Below are 21,670 nucleotides of genomic sequence, written 5' to 3' on the forward strand. Positions count from 1 at the left end.
CTTGTGAATTTATTAAATGCCATACATCCATTACATATATCCCCGTGCAGGGCAGTTATGTCACTTGACAGTCGCTTGCCTGGTGTGGGCGGATAAATACAATATTGCAGTGGCTGTGTTGTTTAGAATTATGATGCAAAGTCCGAAGAAACACGCACTGCGGCGACTGCAGCTGTTATGAAATACATTAATTGTATTCGCAGTTGCGATATCAATAACCATCAGCTGTAAAATGGAATGACGACAATGAACATGCCGGCCGGAGTGGCCGAGCGGTTCTAGGCGCTACAGTCTGAAACCGCGCCACCACTACGGTCGCATGTTCGAATCCTGCCTCGGACATGGATGTGTGAGATGTCCTTCGGTTAGTTGGGTTTAAGTAGTTCTAAGTCTAGGGGACTGATGACCTGAGAAGTTAAGTCCCATAGTGCTCAGAGCCATTTGAACCATTTGAACAATGAACATTTGTGCCGGGCTGGAATTCGAACCCGGATTTTCCGCTTATTGCGAGCGGTCGCTTTACTATTTGGGTGCCTAATCACGACACACGGCCCGATCCAAACCTCTATATGTCGTGAATCAGCGGTATACATCATGTACTCGTATGCACTCCGTCTAGAGGCCACAAGTGGCCCATCGGGACCATCCGACCGCCGTGTCATCCTCAGATGAGGATGCGGATAGGAGGGGCGTGTGGTCAGCACACCGCTCTCCCGGTCGTTATGATGGTTTTCTTTGACCGGAGCCGCTACTATTCGGCCGAGTAGCTCCTCAATTGGCATCACGAGGCTGAGTGCACCCCGAAAAATGGCAACAGCACATGGCGGCTGGATGGTCACCCATTCAAGTGCCAGCCACGCCCGACAGCGCTTAACTTCGGTGATCTCACGGGAACCGGTGTATCCACTGCGGCAAGGCCGTTGCCTATGTACTCGTATATCCATTATGTATATACCCGTACAGGGGGGAGATTTTACTTGAAAGTCGCTTGTCCTGTGTCTTCGGATAAACACGACATTACAGTGCCTGTGTTATTCCGAATTACGAAGCAGAGTTCCTTCGGACATTTACACGTATACCTTAAAATTCTGGAATGTGAAAATTGAGTCCTGGGAACAAAAATGTTCAAATGTGTGTGAAATATTATGGGACTTAACTGCTAAGGTCATCATTCCCTAAGCTTACGCACTACTTAACCTAAATTATCCTAAGGACAAACACACACACCCATGCCCGAGGGAGGACTCGAACCTCCACCAGGACCAGCCGCACAGTCCATGTCTGCAGCGCCCTAGACCTCTCGGCTAATCCCGCGCGACAGTCTTGGGAACCAAACGTTGGTTTTCAAAAGTACCATTAACTGTAAATCACATTAAACATTCAAAACTCAAATCCAGTGAAGTTCTGAAGTTATAAAGCTTGGACACTACTACATCTTTACGTCATGGACACGATTTTAAAATTCAATTGAAATCGGGAAAGTAGAAGAGTTAAATTTTTGAGTGCAGTCTCTCCGTAAGCTACATCTGGCAACGTTGCTTCCTGACTGCGTGAATTGTCAATTCATGTCAACTACACTTGCTGCGTGCCAAAGTTAGGCGGGGACGCTGCAGGAGGCGCCTTACCTGTCGACCAGGGTGAGCTGTCCGTCCTTGTAGGAGTAGACGCGCACGGAGGCGAGCTCGCACGAGAAGACGCCGGGCGCCACGTCGACGTAGGCGAGCTGCACCAGCAGGCGGGCGCCGGGCTGCGCGAACAGCGTGGCGGCGAAGCGCGTCTGCGAGCCGCCGGGGAAGCGCAGCTCGGTGACCGTGTGCTCGGGGCCCTGCAGCGGCACCGCGCTCGTGCAGTTGCCCTTCTCTGCGGGGGCCCCAGTGGCTGCAGGGGACGAGTCCTCTGCGTCTGCCGTCGAGGTCGGGGGTGAAGACGAGGAGGCGGCGGGGGAGGGGCGGAGAGTCTGGCCGCTACACAACACGGCCCCGCAGCACAGTAGCACCAGGCCGGACGCGAGCAGGTGCTGCATGCTGGCGGCAGGGGAACGCGCTTCTCTCAGTGCCTAATCTACCAGAAGGGTGAACCTGCGAGCAAAAGTTTCCAAGTTGCAATGCTGCCTACAACAAATGTCTAAAGCAACGTCCGCAACAAAAGCCACATCTACGTGGTAGCCAATGGGTGCGGAACCACCCTTCTAAAACAAAAACAGATCGTTTCCCGTCATACCTGGTGCCACAACCACAAATACACTATGTGATCAAAAGTATTCGGACACCTGGCTGACCGAGCGAGGTGGCGCAGTGGTTAGCACACTGGACTCGCATCCGGGAGGACGACGGTTCAATCCCGCGTCCGGCCATTCTGATTTAGGTTTTCTGTGATTTCCCTAAATCGTTCCAGGCAAATGCTGGGATGGTTCCTTTGAAAGGGCATGGCCGACTTCCTTCCCCGTCCTTCCCTAATCCGATGAGACCGATGACCTGGCTGTTTGGTCTCTTCCCCCAAACAACCCAACACAACCCAACTCCTGGCTGAAAATGACTTACAGGTTCGTGGCGCCCTTCATCGGTAATGCTGGAATACAGTATGGTGTTGGCCCATGACAACATCCACTCTCGCAGGCAAACGTTCAAACAGGTGCTGGAAGCTTTCTTGAGGAATGGTAGCCCATTCTTCACGGAGTGCTGCACTGAGGAGAGGTATCGATGTCGGTCGGTGGGGCTTGGCACGAAGTCGCCGTTCGGAAACGTTCCAAAGGTATTCTATAGGATTCAGGTCAGGACTCTGTGCAGGCCAGTCCATTATAGGGATATTTGTCGTGTAACCACTCCACCGCAGGCCGTGCATTATGAGCAGGTACTCGATCGTGTTGAAAGATGCAATCGCCATTCCCGAATTTCTCTTCAGCAGTGGGAAGCAAGAAGGTGCTTAATACATCAATGTAGGCCTGTGCTGTGATAGTGCCACGTAAAACAACAAGGGGTGCAAGCCACCTCCATGGAAAACCACCGCCTCCGAATTTTACTGTTGGCACTACACACCCTGGAAATGGCGTTCACCAGGCATTCGCCATACCCACACCCTGCCATCGGATCGCCACATTGTGTGCCCTGATTCGTCACTCCATACAACGTTTTTTCACTGTTCAATCATCCCATGTTTACGCTCCTTACACCAACCAAGGCGTCGTTTGGCATTTGCCGGAGTGATGTGTGGCTTATGAGCAGCCGCTCGATCATCAAATTCAAGTTTTCTCACCTCCCGCCTAACTGTCATAGTACTTGCAGCGAATCCTGATGCAGTTTGGAATTCCTGTGTGATGGTCTCGATAGATGTCTGCCTCTTTAATTGTGGTCTCTGTCAATCAAGAGACGTGGTCGGTCTGTCCGTGTCCCTTCACGATTCCACTTCACTATCACATCAGAGACAGTGGACCTAGGGATGTTTAGGAGTGTGGAAAGCTCGCGTACAGGTGTATGACACAAGTGTCACCCAGTCACCTGGCCACGTTCGAAGTTTCCAGCCTTCGAATGCTATGGTAAGGCACAGCGGTGTTACTCGTGGCGTCATGGGACAGTGACTGATGGGACTCTGACGACATAAACGGAATGTCATCGACATCCTGCAACCTCATGTCTTACCGCTCATGCGACAGAATTCTGATGCCATTTTTCCACATCGAAATGCTCGTCCACGCATAGCACGTTTCTCTATGGACTTTAGAATATGTGCTTTAACCATAAGCTATTTTATTTAACCTACGTTCATCCACCATTTTCGGTCATAGACCATCATCATTGGGTGTTTATCAACATCGAAACAGAAACATTTTAAAAAAATACAATGTACACGAAAATTACATAACTCGACAAAAATATGGTTGCAAAATTAGGTATGTATACTTACAATGTAAAACAGATCAGTTAAAAGCATTTTCCAATTTCCTTTTAAACTGGTACAACATCAAGGTTGTCAAAGAGAAACCACACAAACAATTACAGTAACCCGCCCTTTAAATACTGACGAACGTATCTCTCAATGCTTCAAGTCAAGTAGATAACGTGCCATAGAAGAACGAAAAGAACATAACATTGGAAAAATTCCACATTTGCGGAGTAAAATCAAAGATAGTATCTTCGTAATACACAAATGGAAATAAGCGTTTGGCGGCATTGGCCGGGAGTCCCCTTACGCGGCAGATCCGGCCCCCTTGGCGCAGGTCTTATTACATTCGACGCCACATTGGGCGACCTGCGCGCCGGATGGGGATAAAATGATGATGGAGACGACACAACACCCAGGCCCTGAGAGGAGAAAATCCCCGACCCAGCCGGGAATCGAACCTGGGACCTTAGGACAGCAATCCGTCACGCTGACCACTCAGCTCGTTTCAACTGTTCGTGGCGGACGCCCATTCAAGTTCAGAAGTTCATTATTGATCCATTCAGTCAGGCTTTTTTTAAATTTTTTTATTACAGAGGGCAGCTAACCCTCTGACCGAACACGCTGAGCTACCGTGCCGGCTATTATAGGGGCGGACATTTGTAATACATCGCTAGCATAGGAAGGAACTTTTACATCATTAGCAAAGCGAAGGACAGAACATGTCTGTCAGACATCTTTGATAGACGGGAAGCATGGAGAACGGTGACCGTGTAAGTTACAGTGCACGCAATAACAAAATAAAAGTGAAGTACACGTAACAATGAAATAAGATACGTTAAAAATAATAAATTCAGTAACCATATTCATGTTGTAACAATACTTAAGTAATAAAAACATTAGCCCCATAATGAAAGCGAAACATCCTATGTCAGGTGGTACCTAACCCAAGACAACAAACTTTATGCAACAGTACATAAGTGGGTCAGACGGAGTACAGAGACATATAGCTTTTATATAACAAACTAACAGTTTACAAAACTGAAATACCTAGAAATATTAGAACAGACGATCGTATTATAAAGGCAAACAAACTGTACAGCTCCGAAGTACAGTAATCACAAATAATCGTCAATATGTAATTTTTAGTGTTGGTCTAAAAATAACCTATAACTCAAACTGAACGCCGGCATTTGTGGCCGAGCGGTTCTAGGCGCTTCAGTCTGGAACCACGCTGCTGCTACGGTCGCAGGTTCGGATCCTGCCTCGGGCATGGATGTGTGTGATGTCCTTAGGTTAGTTAGGTTTAATTAGTTCCAAGTCTAGGGGACTGATGATCTCAGATGTTAAGTCCCATAGTGCTTAGAGCCATTTGAATTCAAACTGAACACGTTACGCTATAGACCCATACCTAAACCGTCGGACAGTAAAACACAGAATACAACGTGAAAACATGTGTACAATTAACATCAACATACAAGAAGTAGTTGCCGTATTAACACAGGCTAGTAAATCAGAGAAACCTTTTTCTTGATGTGGTAAGATTTCCCTGTCAAACACAACCAAGACATCTGGTTACACGTCATCCTTTTAAGTTTGAAGTACATGAAATAAGAGTGCTTGTGGCATGCTGTCCATATTCACCCATAGGGTGACAATGTACAAACAGCGTTACCATAATACGAGTATATCATGTCACTGGAATGTCATGGGCAATAAATCTTAAGTTACGTCTATACCGTACAAATACGATAAAATTTAACTATTTCAAAATACAGGTAACGTGTGAATAGATATGGTCAACATGCCACAAGCACTATTATTTCATAAGCTTCACACTTAATAAGGCTTATGTGTAACCTGATGTTTAGGTGGTATTTGTCGGCGTAGTCTTACCGCATCAAGTAACAGGTTTCTTTGATTTACTAGCCTGTATTAATACGGCAACTGCATCATATATGTTGTTGTTAACTGCTCAGATATTTCCACTTTGTGTTCTGTATTTTACAGTCAGACAATTGACTTATGGCTGTATTGCGTAACATGTACAGTTTGAGTTATAGGTGATTTTTATATCAACACTAAAAATTACGTATTGAACATTATTTGTGATTACAGTACCTTGGAGCTGTACAGTTTGTTTGCCTTTATAATATGATCGCCTGTTCTAATATTTCTAGGTATTTCGGTTTTGTAAACTGTTAGTTTGTTATATAAAAGCTATGTATTTCTGTATCTGTACCCTGTCTTACCCTCTTATGTATCATTGCCTAAAGATTGTTGTCGTAGTTTAGATACCACCGGACATCCGATGTTCCACTTCAATTATGGAGCTATTGCTTGTATTACTTAAGTAGTCTTGCACCATGAATATGGTTTACGAATCTGTTATTTTTAATGTATCTTTTTTTGCTGTTATGTGAACTTCTCTTTTATTTTGTTATTGTGTACATTGTAATTTACACAGTCACCGTTCTCCGTGTTTTCCGTCTATCAAAGGTGTCTATAACTATATTCCGTCCTTGGCTAATAATGTAAAAACTCCTTGTTATTTTGGCTACGTATTAGAAATGTATCACCTTTGATGTTACTCTGCAAATGAGGAACATTTCCAGTGTTATGTTTGTTTCCTTTTTCGGTTGATACGTTGTGTATTGACTTGAAGCGCTGTGGGATATGTCGTCAGTATTTAAAGAACGGATTACTATAGTTGTTTGGGTGATTTCTCTGTGACAAGCTTGATGCTGTATCAACTTGAAAGGAAAATGGGATATATTTTTACCTGGTCTGTCTTACAGTGTAAGTATACATACCTAATTTTGCACCCCTATTTTGTTGAGTTACGTAATTTTACGTGTACGTTGTGTTTTCTTTCAATTTTTTTTCAATTTCGGTGTTGATAAACACCCAACGGTGATGGTCTATGACCGAAACCGTTGGATGATAAGTTAAATAAAACAGTTAATGGTTAAAATGCATTTTTATAGTATGTGACGGCTGTTGTTTCTCACCTGATGGAAACATTAAATCTCTATGAGCTGTCTGCGTGAAGTTGATGTACTCCCTTGGCCAGCAATATCCCCAGATAGATCATGTGTGAGACCAGCTTGGATATCAACTCTGTCCCTGCAGCAGTATCCAAGATATCAAGGAGCAGTTAAAAAAGTTGTGGGCCAGCTTACCTCAGAAGGGGATGCAATGGCTTTATGACACCTTTCCCAAGCAAATCTATGATTGCATCCAGGCTAGAGTGGATGGAATGTTCGTATTGATAAGTCGACTCATACTGCCCAGTTCTTTGTAAATTTGACTCGATATAATAATCACTGAAGTAACATCTCACACTGTCTTAACCCATGAAGTTTCATCTCGTCCTTCACTTCTGGGTGCTTCACATTCTTTGTCAGTGTTTATTGTGGACACCCAAATAGAGTGACGGGTTTACGAGAAAATGAGTAAGCTCTTGAAAATGGCACTTCGCTGAAATCAGCTAATAGTGTGAAATAAACAAAGGTGACCACAACACACCCAAGGTGGAAAGTGCAATTGCCTTTTAAAAACAGGTGGATAAACAGAAATTTAATGTCAAGTTGTATGAGATGGGAGAGGAGAGAAGCCTGACGTTTGAGACGAGTTTTGATGTTTCTTCCTTACATGTGACACGAAAGCTGATGGCGTTAAAACACATCGAATACATTGAGATCGTCTTGACATTAGGAGAAAGGAGCAACAGCGTTGTAGCAGAGAATTTCAGCCGGCGGCACCGAGACAGTCGATCCGTTACCCACAATGTGGCGGCGAAACTTCTCGCGAAATTCCGTGTAACTGCCTCTGTTGCAGGCAGACCGAAAACTGGTCAATCGAAAATGGCTACTCGCCACATCTCTCGGGATCAGTAACGAGAATTTGGCCACCTATAAATGGAACTCTCACAAAACGCAAATGTCGCAACATCTCACCGCAGACACTTTCACATCACTATATCCATTTTGCATAATGAATGACATGCAAGCTGGACGAAAACTGTCTTTACCTCTATTAAAAGCTATTGATGGATTAAGCTAATTTGTGTGTAAAAGGAGATATAAATAAATAGAATGACAGGTAACTGTCAGATGTCAACCCTCACTGGATGGATCCATTGAAGTTAATTTGCGCATCGAATGCGATTTGTTGTGGAATATGGACTTGTCTTATTGCTTGGTAAACAGACAGAAGCCCATTATCTGCAGTTGCTGAACGAGATGGTCGGCCGCTGTGACCGAGCGGTTCTAGGCGCTTCAGTCCGGAACCGCCCTGCTGCTACGGTGGCAAGTTCGAATTCTGCCTCGGGCATGGATGTGTGTGATGTCCTTAGGTTAGTTAGGTTTACGTAGTTCGACGTCTAGGGGACTGATGACCTCAGATGTTAAGTTCCATAGTGCTTAGAGCCATTTGAACCATTTTTGGACGAGATGTGCTGCTGTCGCTGCTGTTTTAAAGCTGGATATCTCCAACTTTGTTTCACCACAATGGTGCCTCACCTCATTACGGGCTAAATGTCTGGGCATACTTGAATATTCAGTTTCCCTGGAGATCGATATGTTCTAGAGGTTCCATAGATTGGCCACGACGTTTCACTGATTTACATCCATTAAATTGTCCTCCACTGGTAGCTGAGTGGTCAGCGCGACAGAATGTCACTCCTAAGGGCCTGGGTTCGATTCCCGGCTGGGTCGGAGATTTTCTCCGCTCAGGGACTGGGTGTTGTGTTGTCCTAATCATCATCATTTCATCCCCATCGACGCGCAAGTCGCCGAAGTGGCGTCAAATCGAAAGACTTGCACCCGGCGAACGGTCTACCCGACGGGAGGCCCTATTCACACGATACTCACTTCATTATCCATTAAATTTATATCTGTGGACCCAGATGAAGGTAACTATTATGTGGTGAAGGTCAGAAACTTTCCGCACTTCAGGTGGCAAATTGTTGGTGCTCGTAATCGCTTCCCGGCAATAGGTTGGTTAAATTCCACGAGGGGTGGATGAAGTGGATAACAGCCGGCTTACAACGTGCTGGACAACACGTCGAGCACATCCTGTAGCCTTCGTGTGTTATCACCAGCATTGTTCTGCACAAAATGCGACGTAACTCTAGAATGAATAACGACAAGTTCAAAGGAAAGACACCATTGTTTTTCTTATGCAATTCTCTGTCTTTTCGCCACGTCACGAGAGTCCTTTTCCATTTGAAAATTACGAGTTGCATTCAAGATGGTAGCTTCCAAAATCTACATCTACATGATTACTCTGCAAGTGACCAACCACATTCAAGCTGTTTCTCTACCGTTCTACTCTCGAACAGAGCGCAGGAAAAACGAACACTTAAATCTTTATGTACGAGCTCTGATTTCTCTTATTTTATTATGATAATCTTTCCTCTCTATTTAGGTCAGCACCAATAAAATATTTTCACACTCTGAGGAGAAAGCCGGTGTTTGAAATTCCATGAGAGGATCCTGTTGCAACGAATAACGACTTTTTGTTTAATGATTACCACCCAAATTCGCGTATAATGTCTGTGGCACTATCTCCCCTATTTCATGACAGTATAAAACGAGCTGCTCTTATTCGAACCTTTTAGATGCCCTCCGTCAATCCTATCTGATGCGGATCCCACACTACAAAATAATACTCCAGAAGAGGGCGGACAAGAGTAGTGTGAGCTGTCTCTTTACTAGACCTGTTGCTTTTTCTAAATGGTCGCCAATATACAGCTTTCTTTGGTTTTCTTTCTCCATAACATTATCCACGTGATTTATGAGCTTCATATAGGAACGACATATTGTCAATTATCTGTGTATGTTAATTAACTTTTTGTTTAATTTCTTACGCGTTTGAGACCTTACTGGGCACAGTCTAGTGCTCTAATAGATATTTAGTGTCCAGTTTTAGCATCTTCGGTATGGACAGAAACTGTGGTTGCTGTGTTCAGATGCAAGCTGACTTGGTGATCTTTCGTGCACAGCTCCAGACGGTGTTCGTTTCAGTCACACAGCTTAAGGCTGTTGACAATGGACGTCACCGTGTGGGGCCGGGCGTGGGGATCCAACGGATGTCCAGCATGTCCCACGTGTTCAAATGGTTCAAATGGCTCTGAGCACTATGGGCCTCAACATCTGTGGTCATCAGTCCCCTAGAACTTAGAACTACTTAAACCGAACTAACCTAAGGACATCACACACATCCATGCTCGAGGCAGGATTCGAACCTGCGACCGTAGCAGTCGCGCGGTTCCGGACTGAGCGCCTAGAACCGCTAGACCACCGCGGCCGGCCCCACGTGTTCACCGACTGGTCCACTACTGTGGCCGTCCTGGGTACTGCCCACTCTGAAGTTAGCCGCTCACCTGTGGCCGAGTGGTGGGTCACTCCATTTCTAGGAAGCCTATCGCAGGGCCTCCCCGGATCGTCCGACGAACAGGTTTCTGGCGCTATCTGTGGCTGACGAAGTCCCTGAGCCAGATGCAGTCCCTTGCCCTCTTCCAGAGGAAGCCTCTAAGCCCGCAAAGTACAGACATTCACAGAGAGTGGAATTACTGAAAGTTGTGAGCTCCAGCATTAGGCGCAACAGGGACCCTTAGGGATATGGCTGCCTAGCAGAGGAAGGGATCCAGTGTGCACTCTGTGTGCGTACCGAAAGTAGTCATTCCAGATGTGGAAAGGCTGTTTCTGGATGCCATGAAGAGCACAGAGTGCAACCAGCTGCAGGTGGTTCCTCATGTCGGAACTAACGATGTGTGTTCCCTTAGAACGGAAGAGATTCCCTCTGGTTTCCGGTGGTTAGCTTAAGTTGTAATGACTGCCAGTCTTGCTTGCGAGATGAAGGCGGAGCTCACCATCTGTGGCATCGTCGACAAAACCGACTGGGTTCTTCAGTACAGAGCCGAGTGGAGGGCCTGAATCAGAGGCTCAGACGGTTCTGCGAGCGTGTAGGCAGCAAATTTCTCGACTTGCGCCATAGAGTAGTGGGTTTCTGGGTTCCGCATAATAGGTCAGGGGTCGACTACACATAGGAAGTGGCTACACGGGTAGGGGCCAATTGGAGGGGACTGGGCGCTCTTTTAGATTAGATGGTCTCGGGAAACTATAGAAAGTGCGTCAGTTTAAAAGGGTGCAGGACAAATACAGGGAAGTACAGCCAGAAACAATCGGTATTGTAATTTTAAATTGTCATAGCTGTGTGAGAAAAGAAACAGAGCTCCAAGCGTTAACAGAAAGCAGTGACGATCAAATCGTTATAGATGCGGAAACTTGGCTAAAGCCGGAAATATGTTCAGCCGAAATTTTACAAAGGACCTAATCTTTTCCAAAAAAGATAGATTAAATACAGTTGCTGGTGAAGTGGTTTTCGCTGTCAGAAGTAGTTTACTTTGTAGTGAAATTGAAGAAGTAGGGGTAGAGGCTATACTGCCAACCGGAATAAATTAATAACTGGTTCCTTTTACCGACCGCCGACTCTGATGATTTAGTTGCTGAACAGTTCAAAGAAAACTTGAGTCTCACTTTAAATAGGTACCCCACTCATACAATTACAATTGGTGCTGGCTTATATCTATCCTCGATATGTTGACAAAAATACCGATATGTATTTAAATGCCAGGTAGGCGTAAAATGTCTACCGAAATCGTCCTGAATGCGTTCTCAGAAAATTATCTGGAACAATTAGTTCAGGAGCCCATTCGAAGTGTAAGTGGTTGCGAAAACGTACTTGGCCTCTTTGCAACAAATAATCCTGAGCAAATAGGGAGCATCATGAAGGATACAGTTGGTTGTTGTTGCGGATTAAATACTGTAACATCAAACTCCCCAAAAATAAATGCAAAATATATCTAGGTCTACTTAAGAAAGCAGATAAAATTTCGCTTGACGCCTTCTTAAGAGACAGTCTCCACTCCTTCCTCTCTGACTATGTAAGCGAAGACTAGATGTGGTTCAAACTCAAAAAAATAGTGTTGACAGCAATTGAGAGATATATACCAAATAAACTAATAAGAGATGGTACTGACCTCCCATGGTACACAAAACAGGTCAAAACAGTTGCAGAAGAAACTAATAAAGCATACCAAATTTCAAAGAACGCAAAACCCCCAATATTGGTGACGTTTTACAGAAGCTCTTAATTTGGCACGAACTTTAATGCGAGCTACTTTTAATGGTTTCCACAACGAAACTTTGTCTCGAAATCCCACAGAAAATCCGGAGTTTCTGGTCGTATGTTAAGTACATCAGCGGAAAGACACAATCAATGTCTTCACTGTGCGACAGCAATGAAGATATCGCGGATGACAGCAAAGTTACTATAGTTTTCCGAAGTTCCTTCACCAAACAAGACGAAGTAAATATTCCAGAATTCGAATCTAGTACAACTGCCGACATGAGTAAGTAGATATCCTCGGTGGAGAGTAGCAGCTTAATAATGGCAAGGCCTTTGGTCCAGATTGTATAGTACTCAGGTTCTTCTCAGAGCATGCTGATACAGTAGCTCCATACTTTGCAGTCGAAAGATCCGTACCTAAAGACTGGAAAGTTGCACAAGTCACACCAATACCAAGAAACGAAGTAGGAGTAATCCACTGAATTACAGATTCTTACCGCTAACATTGATCTGCACTAGGATTCTGGAACACGTGCTGTGTTCTAACATTATGTTACCTCACAGACAATGATTTATTAATAAACGGCCAACACAGGTTCAGAAAATATAGTTCTTATTAAACACAACTAGCTCCTTATTCTCAGAAAGCAATGAGTGCTGTCGATAGGCATGTCAAATTGATTCCATGGCTTTAGATTTCCGGAAAGTTTTTCACACCGATCCTCACAAACGACTTCTAATCAAACTGCGAGCCTGTGGAGTATCGTCTCAGTTGTGCGACTGGATTCGTGATTTCCTGTCAGTAAATGATGGAAAATCATCGAATAAAACAGAAGCAATACCTGGCATTCCCCAAGGTAGTTCTTCAGACCCTCTGCTGTTCCTGATCTACATAAACGATTTAGGGCAGCCCTCTTAGATTTTTGCAGACGGTACTGTCATTTTCTGTATTGTAAGGTCATCAGACGAGCAAAACTAATTGCGAAATGATTTAGAGAAGATATCTCTAGGTGAGAAAAGTGGCGTGACGTCATCCACATGAGTACTAAAATGAATCCGCAAAATTAAAGAATACAGGCAAAACACACAAATCTAAGGCTGGTAATTAAACTAATAGCTTAAAGATTACAACTAGGAACTACTTAAATTTGAACGATCAGATAGATAATGTTGTGCGGAAAGCAAACCAAAGACTGCAATGGTCGCCTTTCACTTGGTTTTAAATTTGTTTGTCCACCTTTTTTTTGTTTTAGAAACCGTCCACAACTATAGACCACCATGTGTATATACGTCTACATGACTGCTCTGCAATCCACCTTATTGTAATTGCACGATTAGCACGTGGGAAAAATGAACACCTATGTCTTTCCGTACGAACTTGGATTTCTCTTATTTTATCACGATTGTGATTTCTCTCTCGTTGGTCGGAGTCAACAAAATATTTTGTTATTCGGAAGAGAAAGTTGGTGGTATTGGCCCAATGAAAAACGCCTTTTTCTTAATGGATGCCAACCCAACTTGCCTGTTATACGCGTAATACTCTTCCCCCTGTCTCACGATAATGCAAAAAGGGCTGTTCTTCTTTGAACTTTCTCGATGTCCTCCGTCAAACCTTTCTGGTAAGGGCCCTTACCGCACAACAAAAAAATGGTTCAAATGGCTCTGAAAACTATGGGACTTAACTTCTGACGTCATCAGTCCCCTAGAACTTAGACCTACTTAAACCTAACTAACCTAAGGACTTTGACGCACATCCATGCCCGCGGCAGGATTCGAACCTGCGACCGTAGCGGGCTCGCTGTTCCAGACTGTAGCGCCTAGAACCGCTCGGCCACTTCGGCCGGCTATCGCACAACAGTTCTCCCAAAGAGTGCGAATAAGCGTAGCGTAGTCGGCCTATTCAGTAGATTTGTTGCACCCTTTTTCTGCCAATAAAACGCAGTCTTTGAGTCGTCTTCCCCCGGTAAATTTTGTATGTGATGGCTCCAATTAAGTTTTTTGTTATTATAATCGCTATGTGTTTTGTTGAATCGACAACCTTAAAATTTAACGGAATCTTTTGTAGTACTCAGGTGGAGGCCTCGCACTTTTTATTGCTACGGTCCGCTGCCATTTCTCGCGCAACACAATATCTTATCCATATCAGTTTGTAGTGAATGAGTTTTCCTTTTTGATGATTTTACCAGACGCTAATTGTGCGACAATTACCGCTAACTCTGAGGTTCGTGTCAGAGTTCAACATACTTTCTACATACAGCTCTCCACAGTTCTTAAACGGCACAGAAAAGATACCTTCAAATCGCTAGAAGCTGTTATATTAATAATTTGCTATTGATGCTAATTTCTGTCGACCTGATGATGATTTGAGGTCTAAATTCCTTGAAAATAAGTTAAATTGGGCACACGTGGCAAGAAAATTAGTAACCCTGAGATGACATCGCGTTATGACCGTGTAACACCGCTCTACCTTGATAATCCACATCTATACTCTGGGAAGCACTACGAAGTGCATGGCAGAGCGTACGTCCCACTGTACCACTCATTAGCAATTCTCCCTCTTCCATTCAAGGTAGACGATGGCTTGAACGCCTCTATGAAAACTAAAAACTGAACTCCGCCAGAACAGGCCATGAAGGCCCAACGGTAGTGACCAGCTGCCGTACCATCATCAGCCCACAGGCGTCGTCACTGTATGCGGATATGGAGGGGCATGTGGTCAGTACACCGCTCTCCCGGCCGTATGTCAGTTTACGAGATCGGAGCCGCTACTTCTCAATCAAGTTTGCCTCACAAGAGCTGAGTGCACCCCGCTTGCCAACAGAGCTCGGCAGACCGAATGGTCACCCATCCAAGTCCTAGCCGAGCCCGACAGCGCTTAACTTCGGTGATCTGACGGGAACCGGTGTTACCACTGCGGCAAGGCCGTTGGCATCATAGTACGAAAAGTACCCCTAAAACATAATCAAAGAACCACCACCGGCCTGAACTGCACGTTCTGCACACTGCTGGTTAAACGTCTCTTAGGGCCGTCTGCGCAATCAGTGCCTCGCATTACCGGAAAAAGAGGCAAAACAGCGACTCGTCGGCCACACTATGCACCTCCAGCCAGCAACCGCCCGGGTTCTGTATTTTGTGGCCCATTGAAGATGTGCAGAAATGGGCTATTGCGAGGAACCCTATTCCAAGTTTACAGTGTATGCAGTCTCTTTCACAGTGTTGCTTGGAAATTGGTTGAGACGGACCTGCATTCACCGACAGCAGCAATTGCTGTCTGATTTGAAAGCGCTTGCCATAAACAACAGTCATCTCTGGTCGCTACCGGTTGGGATCTGTTTACAACCACTGTTCTTACGCCGTGCTACATGGCTGTGAGTGGTACACCATTCTTTGTAGACACACCAGACAGTCAACGTTGATATATCATCAAATTTGATAACTTCGTTCAAGGTTGTGATCATGGGCACGTCCAAACACGATTATCCTTTTCTGCCATTCTGTTACGTCTTCACGTCGACCCATTGGACTTTGCTAATTCCGTACAACAGAGTGTCACATACACACTACTACACTTCCACGACTTGCGCCAACGGTGGAGGATCGCGTGACCGCCTTGTAGCAGTTTCACACAGTCTACAGCGCTTAAAGGCTACAAAGGCTCCTTTGATGGATCGACTAAAATTTTGTCTGGAGAGATTATAAGTGATACAGAACGCGAGATACCTTACCTTGAAGACTAGCTCTGTGCGTTGTCCTGGGATGACTGATGTTGCACCCCACTAACGCAGTGCAAAGAGAAAAGCGAAAGCAAGTCCCGCCCGCTCACCGATAAAACAGAAACTCCGTGTACTGCCGCAACTTCCGCAGTTGCGTCACATGCGGGTTGTCATTTCTCCCCAGGGGGCGTCCGATATGGCCATCATACACCTAGCACGCTATGTCCTGGCCCGAGGCAGCGAGAAGACTATATTCCCTCTCAAGTGCCTCACACATTAGCGAAAACTTACCGCTTTCACTACAGTTTCTACCTTCTACATCTCCATGTAGTACCATGGAGGTTATTCCCTGGTGTATTAACAAACGTCTGTCATCCTGTTCCTTCTTCTCGTCACTGTTTTCCACATGTTCCTTCCCTCGACAATTCTGCGGAGAACCTCCTCACTCCGTACCTTAACAGTCCACCTACTTCTCAACATTCTTCTGTAACATCACACCTCAAACGCTTCGATCCTCTTCTATAGTCAACTTGCTTATTATTTCATATGAAGATTACACGTTGCTTCATGAATAGTAGGTATATGACATATAGACGAACAGCAACTGTACAAAACATGATAAAATTCAGACAGAGAAATTTAAGTTTAAAAACTGGTACAAATATATCACAAACAGAGATTACAGCTTTTCAGCAGTAACATATAGACGAATAGGAATTGCACAAACGTGGTATAAACGAGTACAGGATAATTTTAAAATTGAAAACTGGGAGACAAATATATGACAACACAAGTTAGAGTTTTTCAGACAATCCAATCCTGCAGCCGTAAGGTCATGGATCTCTTACAGCGTCCATTCAAAGTGGATATTTGGGCATTCGAAGACTAGGTGGAAAATTATTCTTGGGCTTCACACTTTCCACATGAAGCAGTTTTGTCCATTCCCCAATGGAACAGTGGTTTACTGCATATTCCCTGTCCAGTGCAGATTCTGCTGATGTTTCGCTATACCCTTCCACTCAGGTTGAAACCGCAACTTAAACTGTGGGCCTTTTGTGAGGTTACAGTGCTGACTTCTTGTTTCCACAATGAGCGCCAATTCTTGTCTATAGTAAACTTACAAAGTTGTGTTGCTATTCTCATTCGGGGATCTCTTTATCTGAGTCTTCATTTCAAATGTTCGACAGTAAGTTTGATACAATTGGCGTAAATATGCAATAATGGCTTCGTAGAACATTTCTGAAGCCAAGACTATAGAGGCGCGAAATTGGTCTGCGACGGTGTTGTGTTGCTCAGAACAGGTAGCCACTGCGTGGAAGTTATCCTGATTGTTCCGCAACTAATCTCATTGCTTGATTAAGTTGGACGTCAACAAGATCCAAACAGGTGCACAGCATTCATCAGCAGAGTGGATCAAAGAGATGCTGCTTGGTCTCAAGGTGTTGGCATCAGCTCCCCAAAACGTATTTGCTAATTTCTGGAGTATGTTTCTTCTGGTTTTTACCTTAGCTGAGAAATTTTGAGGGACAAAGTTCGATCGAGTGTTACTCCCAGATATTTAGGGTACGGATTGTGTCTTAAAATGATTCTTCAGAGTATATTCTCGGTTGAACGTGGGCCTTTCTGTTATTTAGATGATTCACTACCACACAATGCTGTTCTCCAAACGTACATTCTCAGAAATTTCTTCCTCGAATTAAGGATTATGTTTGATACTAGCATACTTGTTTTGTCCAGGAACGCCATCTTTCCCTGTGAAAGTTTGCTTTGTACGTCCTCCTTGCTTCGTTCGTTTCAAGTTATTTTGCTTCCAAGGTAGCATCATTCCTTAACTTCGTCTCCCTGAGGGTCACCAATACAGATGTTAAGTTTCTCGCTATTCTCATTTCTGTTACTTCTCATTACGCTCTTCTCACTTCAGTTTACTTTCAATTCATACTGTGTGCTCATTAAACTGTTCATTCTATTCAGCAGATCCCGTAATTCTTCTTCAACCTTCACTGAGTAATGTGTTCACCGAATCTTATCATTGATATCCTTTCACCCTGAATTTTATTCCCACTCTTGAACCCTTCCTTTATTTCCGTTATTGCTTCTTCGAAGTATAAAATGAGCAGCAGGAAGGAGAGACTGCATCCTGTTTTTTGAACTCGAGTACTTGGCTGTTGGTCTTCCAGTCTTATTGTTCCCTTTTGGTTCTTGCACGTACTTCTTATTACCAGTCTTCCATATTTCTTAATCCTGTGTTTCTCAGAATTTCGAACGTTTGCACCGTGTTACATTTTCGAAAACTACTCCCAGGTCGGCAAATCCTTCGAACGTGTTTTGATTTTTCTTCAGACTTGCTTCCCTCCCCTTTCATCGAACAGATCCTCAATTTTCTTTTCCAATCTTCTGTATAATATTATTCTTGGCAACAGCTTGGATGCATGGGCTGTTAATCTGACTGTGCGATAGTGTCCGCACTTATCTGCCCATGCTCTTATTCTAATACTGGATCCCCTATCTCTCCCATCTTGACCCCAATTTCTTCTTATTGCTCTCCCTCGTGGAGGCCTTCAGTATTGAACTTCCAGTTTCAAACCGCTGTAGAAAGAGAACCACTCTTCAGAATGATGTCAAATTCGAACAGAATATTATTAACGTAGGAGAAAACGTCACGGAACAAAAAAAGCTAATGAATATTTAACCAATAAATGGCGCTTAACGTAAATGGGCTCAGAAATGACAGATGAACCGCAATACGACGGCTGTAGTTTGAGATGCACATTACACCATCCGTACTGTTCAACGTGTGTGGCTGCATAAGTTCTGCAGTCAACAGTTGTACCACTGTTAGCTAACCCACTCACCACAGTGAGGTCATTCCACGACGGATGCATCATTTTTTTACTTTTCTGATGCCAAAAACCGCATAAAAAGCAAAATGACATCGGTTATTAATTCTCCTGGGGCAAAACGCGCATGAAAAGCAAAATTACATCGATTTTTAAATGTCCTGGGGCCAATATCCGCATAAAAACAAAATTACATCGGCTTCTAATTGTCGTGAGGCTGGGGCAATACATGTTCAGTATGCTGCCCACCTTTTTCTGTCACAAGTTGAAATCGAGGAACAGCATGTTCCACAACAGATCGAACGTCTCGACGGTCACGTGCAGAATGCGTTGCGCAATGCTGCATTCAATTCAGCTACGTTCGTAATTGGAACAATCGGCACACATCTTTAGATAACGCTACCGTCAGAAGTCAAGCGGATTAAGATCAGGTGAACTGTACGGCCAGGCGTAGGGAAATGACAGCTGATACTTGTAGCATTTCCCAAATGCCTCTGCAACAGCCGCTTCACTGAATGTGCAATGTGCGGCAGAGCGCCACGTTGCTTTAAAAATGATCCTACCAAAACATCCACGCTGTTCAAGGGTCGGAATGACGTTGGTGTGCAAAAGACTCTCCTAGCGTTTACCACTGACGGTACAGATAACAGCACGAGCAGGGCAAATCTCCTCGAAAAAGTACGCTCTGCGATAAACAATGCCGCCAACCCACACCACACAGTTACCTTTGCAGGATGAAGTGGTACCGGTTGATGTGCGTGTGGATTTACCGTTGCCCATGTTCTGCAGTTCTGCGTATTGACATGTCCTTGGAGACGGAAATGGGCTTCGACTGGCCACAGAATTTTCCATAGCCATTCGTTGTCCACTTCGATGCGAACAAGAAATTCTAGAGCGAACGTTTGTCTTGCAGGTAGGCTAGTAGGAAGCAATTTCTGAACATGGGTGATTTTGTATGGATAACAATGCAGTATGTTTCGTAAGATATTACGCACTGTGCTCGTAGCCATGTTCAGCATTCAGTCAATTTCCCGTGCACTACATGTTTGCACACCACAGCTCGACGCCTCCTGAAGTGATGTGGCCACATCTTCGACAGACGCACTGTACTTCAAAATAACCTGTCTTTTCGAATTTTGCAATCATTTTTTCAGCCCCTTAGCAAACATCGCACCAATACCTTTTTTCGTAACTTTGAGCACACGGAACTTCCGTCAGGCTACTGGGGAGCAGTCGCTGTTCTTGTAAAAGATCTTTAGCATCAGCACGCGATCATTCATGTAGGCAGTCGTGTTGGACGTCTCGAACTCAACCGAGGAACAGCTGTGCTCCGCGTGTCTGTCGGTGTACCTATTCCGACGCTTACAGCGCCACCTATCGGTCAGATTTTTGTTAACTTTTTGTTTCATGATGTTTCCCCCTGCTTCAATAACACGCTGTTCAATTGTGACGTCGTTCTGAATAGTGGTTCTCTTTCTACAGCGTTTTGAAATCGGAACTTTAATTACGAACACCGTGTACTCTTTCCACCTATCCGCCCTCTCTTCTGCTTTTAACAGTGGAATTCCCACAGCACTCTTAATGTTTTCGCCCTTGCTCATGTTCGCCGAAGGCTGTTTTGACTTTTTTATGTGCTGACTCAGTTCTGCTGACGATAATTGTTTCGAAATGTTTCCTGCAGCCATTTCGCCTTGAATTCTTTGGACATTATTTCATTCCAAACTGATTTATACTGCTACATTCCCGTCTTCCATTGAACATTTTTGTACTTTCTTCTTTCGTCGATCTGTTGAAGCACTTCCTCTGTCACCCAAGATTTCTTCGCAGTTACTCTGCTGATACTTACGGTTGTCTGCCCAACATCTGTGATGGCTCTTTTAGAGATGTCTACTCACGTTCAATTGGACTGTCTAGTGTGGTATTCCTTACCGCAGTATCCACATTTTTAGCGAACTTCAAGCCCGTCTCATCATTTGTCAGTACTTCTGTATCCTTTTCCATTCCACGAAAATTCATCCGTACGATTCTCTTGAACTTCAGTCTACACTTTATCATTACTAAATTATGATCAGAGATGGATACGCCGACAATCCAATATCTGATTTCAGAATCTTTATCTGACCATTGCGTAATCCAACTGGAATCTTTCCGTGTCTTTGGGCCTTTTCCGAGTATACCTCTTCTTCCTGTGATTCTTGAAATGAATATTCGCAGTTACTAGCTGAAGTTTGTCGCAGAACTGAATTAGTCTTTCTCCTCTCTTGTTCCTACTACCAAGCTCCTATTTTCCTGTAACCTTTTTTTCAACTTCTTCCATTCGCCCGTCATTATTAGATTTTCATCCCCCTTTCATGCTGAGTTACGCCTTCAATATCCTCATGTAATTTCTCTATCTCTTCATTTTCGGCTTGTGAAGTTGACATGTATACCTTAACTATTGTTGTCGGTGTTGGTTTGCTGCCAAATCTGACGAGAACAACCCTATCACTCTCTGCTCTGTCTTCTTATTTAAAATAAATCCCACTCCTGTTATACCATTTTCTGCTCCATTAGTATTACCCTTTCTTCGTCTGGCCAGAAATCCTTGTTTAATTTCCATTTTCATTCACTTAACCACGCTATATCTAGACTGAGCCTTTGCATTTGCTTTTTCAGATTCTCCAGCTTCGTTACCAATATGACATTCCACGCTCAGCCTCGTAGAATGTTACCCTTTAGTTTTTCCATATTTTGCTCATGGTCACCTCCACCTTGACCATCTCCTCCTTAATATCTTGCCTACAACTGTAGGTTGTTTTGTAGAATGCATTACTTATTTTATTGACACCAAGTATGTCGTGTACATCTTCCCAGTTTGTAATTTACAAATACATTTTAACGTAATTAGTTCCTTTTTGATCTTAGAGTATTTATCTTCTAGCTTAACTGTAAGTAATTACACGATGACTTTGAAATGTTTTCGGTAGTAGCACTACTGGGTTACGTAACTCCTGTAAATTACGAGTACATGAGCGATAGTTAGATTATACGAAATGAGAAGTGACTTAAGTATATCTGTACAACAGGTATGTCCTAAACATTAATATTCTGTTTAGAAGTTAAAAACTT

General features: G+C 44.1%; 2 pseudogenes; both read right to left on the reverse strand.

Annotated features, from left to right (window-relative positions):
• Positions 1–808: 808 nt before the first annotated feature.
• Positions 809–925, reverse strand: LOC124546144 (annotated as a pseudogene).
• Positions 926–14,824: 13,899 nt separating this feature from the next.
• LOC124546326 lies at positions 14,825–14,942 on the reverse strand (annotated as a pseudogene).
• Between the last annotated feature and the right edge of the window lie 6,728 nt (positions 14,943–21,670).

Source organism: Schistocerca americana, chromosome 8 (genome assembly GCF_021461395.2).
Source record: "Schistocerca americana isolate TAMUIC-IGC-003095 chromosome 8, iqSchAmer2.1, whole genome shotgun sequence".
Lineage (NCBI taxonomy): Eukaryota > Metazoa > Arthropoda > Insecta > Orthoptera > Acrididae > Schistocerca > Schistocerca americana.